Here is a 10,115-nt window from a genome sequence, read left to right on the forward strand (position 1 = left end):
GTTTAGCTTATTTATATCTGCTTAAATAACTTATTTTAACCAATTATGTTCAGATTAGATATCAAACAGCTAACCATCATTTTATTTTTGTGTTGTTGACAAATTTGGTAACATAGATATAGCATGAGCTTATTTGACTAGTAAACCAAGGTAGAAAAAGTTGTATGTTTGCAATGTTTTTAATATTAACAACTCTGAAGACACGTCTGCTTTATTAAACCAACAAATTTAAAGTAGCTTTTATACATCAGAGATAATTCTAGATCATGTGAATTTGAAAATCATTTGAATTAGTTTCTGTATTTTGAGAGTTTTAGGAATACCTAATTTATTTAAGTGCTCATTTTTCTTTAAGCCAATTAAATAGGAAAACGCTTTTGAAACTATTACTTACATATAGTATACATATATGCATACATAAATATACATAAATACATATTATGTGTATATATCTGTGTGTGTATATATATGCACACACAGAAATCTTATAGCTTTCATTTTTAAACTTTAGCCATGTCTCAGGTACAATAATACAAAATTCAAAAGAACAGCACAATCCGAATTGTGTTTGTGGCAGACGGACTAAGTTACCTGCTCAGTTGGCCAAAGGATATTACAAAAGATTATTTATATACTATAAGCATTCTTTTGGGAAGCTGTTTTTGGAGTTATGTTGGCTTTTAGAAGCTTCTACATACCAAAGAATGCACTGCATTTTTTTTTCTGAGGAGTTTGGGATCCTCTTCTTTCAATCATGCCCCCTAAAATGGATTATATTCTCTAAGTTAAAGGTCCCCCAAAGTGGCGATGACAATTCCAAATTATCCAAAATTTGCTCATTTTCCAAGCAGACATAAGATCCTGTTCCATAGAGGGTACACATATAGGAAGCAGTAGTTTTGTTTGTTTGTTTTTTAATGTTTATTTACTCTCCAGAGAGAAAGAGAGAGAGCACAAACATGGGAGAGGCAGAGAGAGAGGGAGACACAGAATCAAAAGTAGGCTCCAGGCTCGAGCTGTCAGCACAGAGCACCCTGCAGGGCTTGAACTCACCAACCATAAGATCATGACCTGAACTGAAGTCAGATGCTTAACCAACTGAGCCACCCAGGTGCCCCAGGAAGCAAAAGTTTATGAGAGAGGTGGGGAAAGAGTTTTCAACCTATAGACTTCTGTAGATTTTTGAAGGCCTCTTAACAATGAGGGGCCCTGCTTGTAACACAAGGCATTACATGCACCCTCCACTTTGAACAACACAGGGTAACTTAACAAGAAGCTTCAAACTCAAAACATAGATATGTACAATCAGGTTGGAGAGTGTAAAACACAATGATAGCAGAGCTTGGCTCCAGGAGAGACTCACCTCCAAATTCCAGGGTGGGCAAGAGAGCAGAAAGACCCCAATGGGTCTGTGGGTCCAGCATCCGCTTGCTGATCAGCTGCAGCATCATTGAGGGGTCTTCTTTGCTTCTCACTTCTTATTTCAGAAACTGTCAAACATCCAGAAATAGCACAATTAAAACTACCAAATCAATAAATAGTATTTAGAAAGAGTATTCAGAAAGTATTAGAAAGAGTATTTATAAGAACAGTTCACAAGCTGGAAGCCTTCAAATCCAAAGACTGATAGGAAGCACCGTGGCATGAAGTCAGATGATGGCTCACAAAGTAAAAAATGAGGAAGGTGTTTACCCTTTCCAACTGTTAGTTATTACAATGAGGGCTCCTAGATGGCAGAGGATTGGCTAAAAGTGGTCATCACATGCCAGTTTTAGGAAGATGACAAGTTTCTTTTGTGGTTGTCAGAAGCATTTACAAGAAATAACCTAAGAAATTTCCTGATGCTCATGAAATAAGATAGAGTTAGTTTTGCTTATGTGGTTTAAATAGTTTTGTCTGCTCAGGGAATTCTCAAATCTGGTCTTCATTCTGTATTTAATTGTAACAAAAGAAAACTCATTTATCTATAAAAGAATATATTATGCAGCAGTTAAAACCGTTACATTGAATTTATATGTATTTTACGTGAAAATATGCCTATGAAATCCATGTCAATTTGACTGCAAATGAGAGAGGACACAAAAAAATAGTCTAAAGAAGTCAAAATTTAAAAACAAATAACATAAAAAATAAAAAAAGCAGAAATGTACTTCTCTCACCTAAAGGTAGGGAGTACAGAGATGGTACTGAAGTCTCATAAACCATCAGAGGTCCTTGTAGTTTTAATCTTACTGTTCTGCCATCTTGCGTGTGGTTTTTACCATAATGTCAAAATGGCTGTTTGTGATTAAGCAGGAAAATCTGTCCACATTAAGCCAGCAGGAAGAATAAGGGAAAGAGAAGTATACAAAGGTGCTGGTTCTCAAAGTGTGGTCTTTGAACCAGCAGCATCAGCATCACCTAGATATTTATCTGAAATGCAAATTTTCAGGCCTAATCTCAGATTTATTGTGTCTGAAACTAGGGTTGGGACCCAGTATTTTAACAAGGCTCCCAGGTGATTCTGATACAGCTTATTTCCCAATGTTTTAAAGATATTCTGGGAAGTTTTATACAACATTTATGCCACTTTCTAGTCATTCAATTTGATCACAACAAACTGCAAATCAGGATGTATCAAATAAAATCTAATCTAGGTGTCCATAAGAAAAGCCAAAGTCTTGGGGCGCCTGGGTGGCGCAGTCGGTTAAGCGTCCGACTTCAGCCAGGTCACGATCTCGCGGTCCGTGAGTTCGAGCCCCGCGTCAGGCTCTGGGCTGATGGCTCGGAGCCTGGAGCCTGTTTCCGATTCTGTGTCTCCCTCTCTCTCTGCCCCTCCCCCGTTCATGCTCTGTCTCTCTCTGTCCCAAAAATAAATTAAAAAAAAAAAAAAAAAAAAAAAAAAAGAAAAGCCAAAGTCTTACAGTTCTATTAACATAGAACAAAGGGAGACTGAATAGAAGAGGTAATGAACAGTTTCTGCTATGTCCACAATAGATTTTCAATTTAAAAAATGTAAAACAAGTTACAGAAGAAATATATAATAATTGTATCTAGTAGTACAACTATATATATACAAACTGTTCTTCTCTATGACTTTTATACATATCTTTACGTAATATATCTTTACAACTTTATATATACAATGGTCGTATCTTATAATCATGTAAGATATATTAAAAATATTGATAAATGCTATTACGTTTGTAGTTTTTGTGTATCCATATGGGTAGCTGTACATATCCACATGTCTCTACGCTTAGATTATGGGGTGAGCGGAAGTAGAAAGTGAAGATTTCTGCATTTTTACTTCAGACTTCCTTACATTTCTTTTTCAAAGATCACATGCTGCTTTCACAGTTTAAAACAGAAAAAGAAAGGGGCGCCTGGGTGGCTCAGTTGGTTGAGCATCCAACTTTAGCTGCCGTCATGATCTCGCAGTTCGTGAGTTCGAGCCCCACTTCGTGCTCTGTGCTGACCGCTTGGAGCCTGGAGCCCGCTTCGGATTCTGTCTCCCTCTCTCTGCCCCTTCCCTGCTCATACTCTGTCTCTCTCTATCTCTCAAAAATGAATAAACATTAAAAAATTTAAAAAAAAACAGAAAAACTATAGTTTCAAGACATTTAATTGGTAAATTAATAGTTTGAGATGGACAAACTGTAAGTCAATGAAATAAAAATGAACTTGAGAGAAAATATCTGAATAATACATTCATTTTTGCCATTATACTTACAGATGTTATTGAAGAAGATGAATAGCAACTCAGTGTTCCTTTTTTTCTTCTTTTTTTCTTCTTTTTTTTTGTATATCAAATTAGGATAAGGCCAAAAAGGATGGCATGGCTGCCACAATTCTTATAAAAAATCATATAATGATTCATAAGCCCTATAAAAGAGAAAAATTAAAATCTGTCAATTATATTTCTTGTTAGCAACTATGCAATGTTTTCTGAATTATCTAGGTCAATGATCTTTGAAGTATAATCTGTGGACCAGCAATAAAAGCATCACTTAGGAACTTGCTGGAAATTCATATTTTGGGGCACTACCACACATCTATTTAATCAGAAATTCTAGGGTAGAGCCCCACAATCTGCCTTTTTTAAAAAAGCACTGCAGGTAATTCTAATGCAAGCTCAAATTTGAGAACCACTGACCTAGATAATTACTTCACCCTTTTGCTTTGTTTCCCTTCTGCAAACATGTCAGTAATTGCTATGGAAATGTATTATAATACAGTCAACATGCAATTATCTCTGATATTCAGGGAGCAGAATGATTTGGACAAGAGAATACCATGGATAATTCCACATCTCTCTTTAGCTGTCAGTTTCAGACTCCGCCCACCCATACATTTTTTGCCAGAGTCCCTAATGAGAACTGTAATTGACTGACTCATGTTTCAGCTCTTTTTCCCTCCTGCCCACTCTCTGGTGAAGGTGCTAATGAGCAGTGAAATAGCCTGAAGGCAAACAGCAGGAGCAAAAAGGAGGAGAGAGCCCTGTCCCTCTGAATATTTGAGAATACACTATATTATCAAAAACAATTTTTTAAAAACCCTCTTTCTCCTGTCCTAAAACTTCCTAACATGCCAATATTAAATTCATTTTAAACACTTTCCAGTAAAAAAAAAAAAAAATTGAGTCCTTATAGTGGTACCAGTATTTTCTCAAGATTGCTATCTTTCCCTTCAACTATTAGTTGTTTCTCCTTCCTTTAGTCCTGTTTGACTGCTTTCAATCTATTCTTTTCTATAACTTCTATCAACAAAGCCTTTCTTTCTTTCTCTATCTCTAGAAGCTTTAATCTCCCAGTTCAATTGGCTTTGAATTCTAGTCTATCAAACTACATAAAAACAGATGAGAAAAGAAAGGAGAAGTAGAATAACATTAAATACCAAGCCACTATTATAGGTATAATTCTAAAGGTGTTTCAGGGATTGAAACATCAAATAAACCTCAGTTTGAAGGTATTATTTGCCTTCTCCGTCTGTATTGCTTTCTGAAACGTAATAGCAAGAAAAAAAAACTCCTTTTAGAAAATTCCTTTGTGATTTGTACTAAAAAGAAATATAAATAAAAAAATACAATTAATATGGCCATAATGATGCCAAACTCTTCTTTTATATTCTTTGCATTTAATTCAAAAGATAAGCCTTCAAAAAACAACTCTACTATCAAAATCTCATAAATTTTAAAAACGACTTTATGAACTTCCCTCTCTGGACATCTAATAATATTGCAAATTATATGTCTCTTAGTACAGTAGAGAGCTCTGGGTAAGATAAATAGCTGTTGACCTAATGATATTGATGAGACTGTTATAGTTATCAGCAGTGATGCAGGGGCCATCTCTGCCCACACCCATAGTCCTATATTAATCCTAATTCTCTTCCTGGAAGGCTGAGCCATGTGCCATATTTGATGCGATTTAGCTCATTGATCTTTGTTGAAATCAAGGTAAAGCAAAGAAAATTGCAAAGGTCACCATCATTTGATCATTACCTCAATTTTTTCAATGTTTGCAATATAGAAATGTAAACTGGGACACAGAAACTATGAACAAGGTTTTAGTGTAAATTATAACTGCTTTTATTTAAAAGTACAGTAACTCTTAAAAAATAAATAAAGTACAGTAATTCTTCCTCTTCAAAATTGTTTCATTGAGATGTCCTTATGTAAATGTTCCCGTGAATGATAAAGATAAATTTGAAATTTAAAAAATAAAATGGTTTTAAAATTATGTTCAATAGTTGTCAGTGTTTTCAAGCCTTATCTGCTGAAATTGAATTCTAATTCTGGTAAAGAGTCAAAAATATTTGGGGAAAATTCTGATGAACAAAATAAGTAATCAAGCCTCAGTAGAAATGAAACATGATAGCACAAAGAGAGAAAGATGTTTTCTCGTGGCTGTGTAAACAGAAGCTGAAGGCAATTCCATATTTTGATCTCCAGCAGAATTAAAGGAATTAGTTATGAGCCATGTTTTTATTAGTTCCAAGAATCGTCTGATCTACCCATGTCCTATAAGATTATTGATGAAAGTGCATGGCAGATGCTACCTAATGGATTCATATTGTACCAAATGTATTCAATTTTGCAATATAATCAATCATTAACGAAGCCACCATTATGCCACCATAACTGATGGGAACCAGGAACATAGCCTGCCAAGGATGCTCTGCCTCAGCTTCTGGGAGTAAATGTCGTGAAGTACATTCTTGACTGCAGGAAGATAAAAAGAAAACTATTTTGTGGGATTGCATCTTGCCCTGTATACATCCTTGAAGTTTCTATTTTTATTTTGTTATTTGTTGTGCATGAATGTGTAGCACAGTTGTCTAAAACAGCTCAAGACAGTATGTTCAATATCTTTTTTCTCTGAATTTTAAATAAAGACATATGTGTTTTGCACCTGTCATTTGACAGAATGAACAAATCAGTAATGCACTTTTAATAAACCAATATTAGTTTTGCTATTAAATATGGCAACCCTTACTCTTTAGAGCCAGCAGCTGTTCTCATATAGTGAAACTGTTGCCAGACTTTATAAAAATAATTCCTACCATTTCTAATTCAGGCTTATCCACATGCTTAGAGAGCTGCAAACATCTGGGAATCCAAAGGTTTCTGCCTATAGTTAAATCTAAATGTTGACTATTTTTTAAAATTTAAAAAATGTTTTATTTATCTTTGAGAGAGAGACAGACACAGTATGAGCCAGGGGAGGGTCAGAGAGAGAGGGAGACAGAAGCCAGGAAGCAAACTGTAGGCTCTGGGCTGTCAGCACAGAGCCTGAAGCGGGGCTCGAACCCATGAACCACGAGACCATGACCTGAGCTGAAGTCGGACGCTTAACTGACTGAACCACCCAGGAGCCCCACTGACCTTTTTTTTTTTTTTTTTTAATACTGTAGATCTTGAAAAGAAAACCCGTTTGAAATGCTGCTATTAAAATGGCCATTACATTAGAAACCAGTTACTGTTACTGAATGCAAGCTACCAAAAAACTCAGCTTAAAACATTTTGTTACGCTCACAAATTTTGTGGATCAGGAATTCTGACAAGACATAGCAATGATTGTTCTATGCACCATGATGTCTGGAAACTCAACTTAGAAAACGAGAAGGTGGGCAGTGACTTAAGAACTGGGTTTGGAATCATTGGTTGGCTCCTTCACTTGCAGAGCAAGCTCCTGGGTTGAATGATCGGACAGTTAAGATTGCCACCAGAAATACCTATACTGGCCCCTGTGAATGGCGTGGCTCCCTCACAGCATGGCAGACTCAAGCTGGTCAAAATTCATACACAGTGTCTCAGGGCTTCGGGTCCAAGTATTTCTGTGAATAAGACAGAAACTGCATTGCTTTTTATGACCAAAATTCAGAAGTCACTCAGTGTCAGTTCATCATACACTAATGGTTGAAATATGTAGAAGTCCACTCAGACCCAAGAGTAGGGGATGTAGACCCTCACCTCTTAAATGTAGGATTAAAAAAAATGGGAAGCCTCTTTTAAAACTGCCACACTATTAAAATAAATAGCTAAATATTACTGAAGTTGAATGTTTTCAATAATGTCTAATTCTCTTTTAAATATGAGAGACATGGTATATAGCAAAAATAAACCAAAAATCAGAAGGGCATCTCTTTCAGCATTATGTTCTATACTTAATTATGCACATATAACACCACTCATTATTACAAACTAGAATGGGTTATTCAGTATTGGTGTCCATAAAGTGTTATATATACATAAAATTTTGTTGTTGACATGTGTATTTTCTTAAAAATATATACTACTTTTTAAACTGTCATTGATATATAAGTGACATATAATACCTGCACGTATTTAGAATGCATAATTTAATCAAAAGTAAAATATGTATAAGCCCCTGTAATAGCACTAAGTCAGTGCAAATCACCCCAAAAGTTTTCTAGTGCCCTTTGTTTCCCAATCACTTCTGTAGCTTCAAACCAAGTTTACCTGTTTCCTCTTATTAATAGTTTGTATTTTCTGTAAAAATTTTTATGTCCTATGTATATGTGACCATATAGAATAAGCATAGAATGCATTGCCTTTCTTCTGACTTCTTTTCCTAACTACAATTATGTTAAGATTCACCCATGTTGTTGTGTACATCAATAGTTTAATGCTTTTTGTTGCTCAGGAATAATCAATGGCGTGAATATACTACATTTTGTTTATCTACTCATCTGTCGATGATTGAGCTAATTCCAGTTTTTGACTATCACAAATAAAACTTCTAGGAACCTTTCATGTATAAGCATTTGTATAGAAATACTTTCACTTCTGTGGGATAAATGCCTCGGAGTAGATTGTCTGAGTGACTTGGTGTACAGATATTGACATTTTTAGGAAATCACCTGCTTTCAAAACTGGTTATGCTATTTCACATTCCCACTGCTGTGTATGTATGAGAACATATATATTCATTCCATCTGTGTTAAACTTTATCTTTGAATACATATTTAGATATAAAAACATATATATGAACATAAATATGTGATATTAATCAGCATATTTATATTGGGAGTCAGGGATGATCCCACACATTATGAATGTTAAGCAAGTATGAATTTATCATTTTAGATGTGATTACTCTTTGGTTTAAGTTCTTTAGAAGAATACATATTACAATTTTCACACAGATGAATTTTTATTGTTTGTGTGGTTATTAATATTTTTGCTATCCAAATCTTGCTTCATTTCAATATGTTTATTAAGGTCTTCACATTTCCTCTTTTACAAAGGACTTTTTTTGCCTTAATACATGATTAACTTTTCACAATTTTTTCCATGAGATAATATAAATTGTAGAATGAAGAAGTTTATCTGCAAAATCCATTTGGGAGAGTTGAGTGTTTTACTGCTTTTTCCTTGTGTTTTCTGACAACTTCCCTGCTTTATAGGATGTATTAAAAAGCTTTGATTATATCAAACAAATATGATGAATGATCTTTTAATAAAATAATAATATATACTCAAAAATTTGGTTTTTGGAAATAACCATGTTTTCTGACAAAATTTGTCCGTATGCATGTATGCTGCTGAATTAATGAACAACTCTGTGATTTTTTTGCCAACTAAATCATTATATATTTCATAATTGGAGCCAGACACATTTCTGAGTAATTCTCAATAAAACTTTAACATAGAGTATTTAAATAGTCTTGGAGAATCAAGTTATGGATATTCTGTCTTTCATATAAATTTATTTTCAGTTTTTGATTAGAAGAGTAGCAGAGAAGAAAAATTGATTATGGAATCCTTAGGAATTTAATTATGAGAAAAAAGTATATAAGTAAACAATAATCTAATAAAAGGTACTTACATTTGGAGACGATAAATATGATAGATAAGGAAGACATATTAATTCATATGTTCAAAGATACTAAACATGACTAGCAAATACCTAAAATCAAAAATTAAAGAATGTTCTGAAAAATACCTTTACAGAGAATGCTATGAAGCTTAGAAATTTAAGATGATTGACAAACAATTTGTCTTTATTTTAGAGTAAAATATTTCAATTTGTGATGAAAATGTCAGCTGTACGTCGGTAAACTAAAAGAAATTAATGATACTATGATGCCAAAAATCCTTAAGATTAATGAAAAATGCTAGTTTTTGGTGAAAAGAAATCTAAATAAGATCTAATGGTTTACATTTAATTTAGCAGAAAAAATAATTATTTTTCTTCATTTCTCTGTGATGCATTACATAATATGCATTAATTCTAAGAAAAATTTATTTTGTTAAATTAAAATACGTTGATGATCCATTACCTCATAACAACCATATAAAATTGTGTTACTTCTTTCCTCATGAACACTAACTCTTGTCAAAAAATCTTTATTTTCTTTACTCTTTCTTCAAAATAAGCGTTCGATAGATGAAATTCAAAGCCTGTAGCTAACTTACTGCCTCACTTTCTGCCAATGTCTTGTGCTCCTACCTTTTGTATTTACCTTAGAGGCATATTAGCTTTTTTTTGGGGGGGGGAACCTGTCTCATAATTAATTCGCCTACCACTATCTTCTTACATCAAATATTTTGCATAGTATTGTTAGGTGAGCACCATGTTATGTATCTTATCCACTTCACTTTATAACCC

The 10,115-nt window shown here is 34.0% G+C and overlaps 1 long non-coding RNA gene across 1 annotated transcript in view; it reads right to left on the reverse strand.

Annotated features, from left to right (window-relative positions):
• The window catches only part of LOC131496038 (uncharacterized), a 48,766-nt gene extending 47,269 nt beyond the window's left edge, over window positions 1-1,497 (reverse strand). Inside the window, exon 1 of the long non-coding RNA XR_009254279.1 lies at window positions 1,364-1,497. This is a non-coding gene — a long non-coding RNA (uncharacterized LOC131496038). The remainder of the gene's footprint in view (window positions 1-1,363) is intronic.
• Between the last annotated feature and the right edge of the window lie 8,618 nt (window positions 1,498-10,115).

This window comes from Neofelis nebulosa, chromosome 15, assembly GCF_028018385.1.
Source record: "Neofelis nebulosa isolate mNeoNeb1 chromosome 15, mNeoNeb1.pri, whole genome shotgun sequence".
NCBI classification, from domain to species: Eukaryota; Metazoa; Chordata; class Mammalia; order Carnivora; family Felidae; genus Neofelis; species Neofelis nebulosa.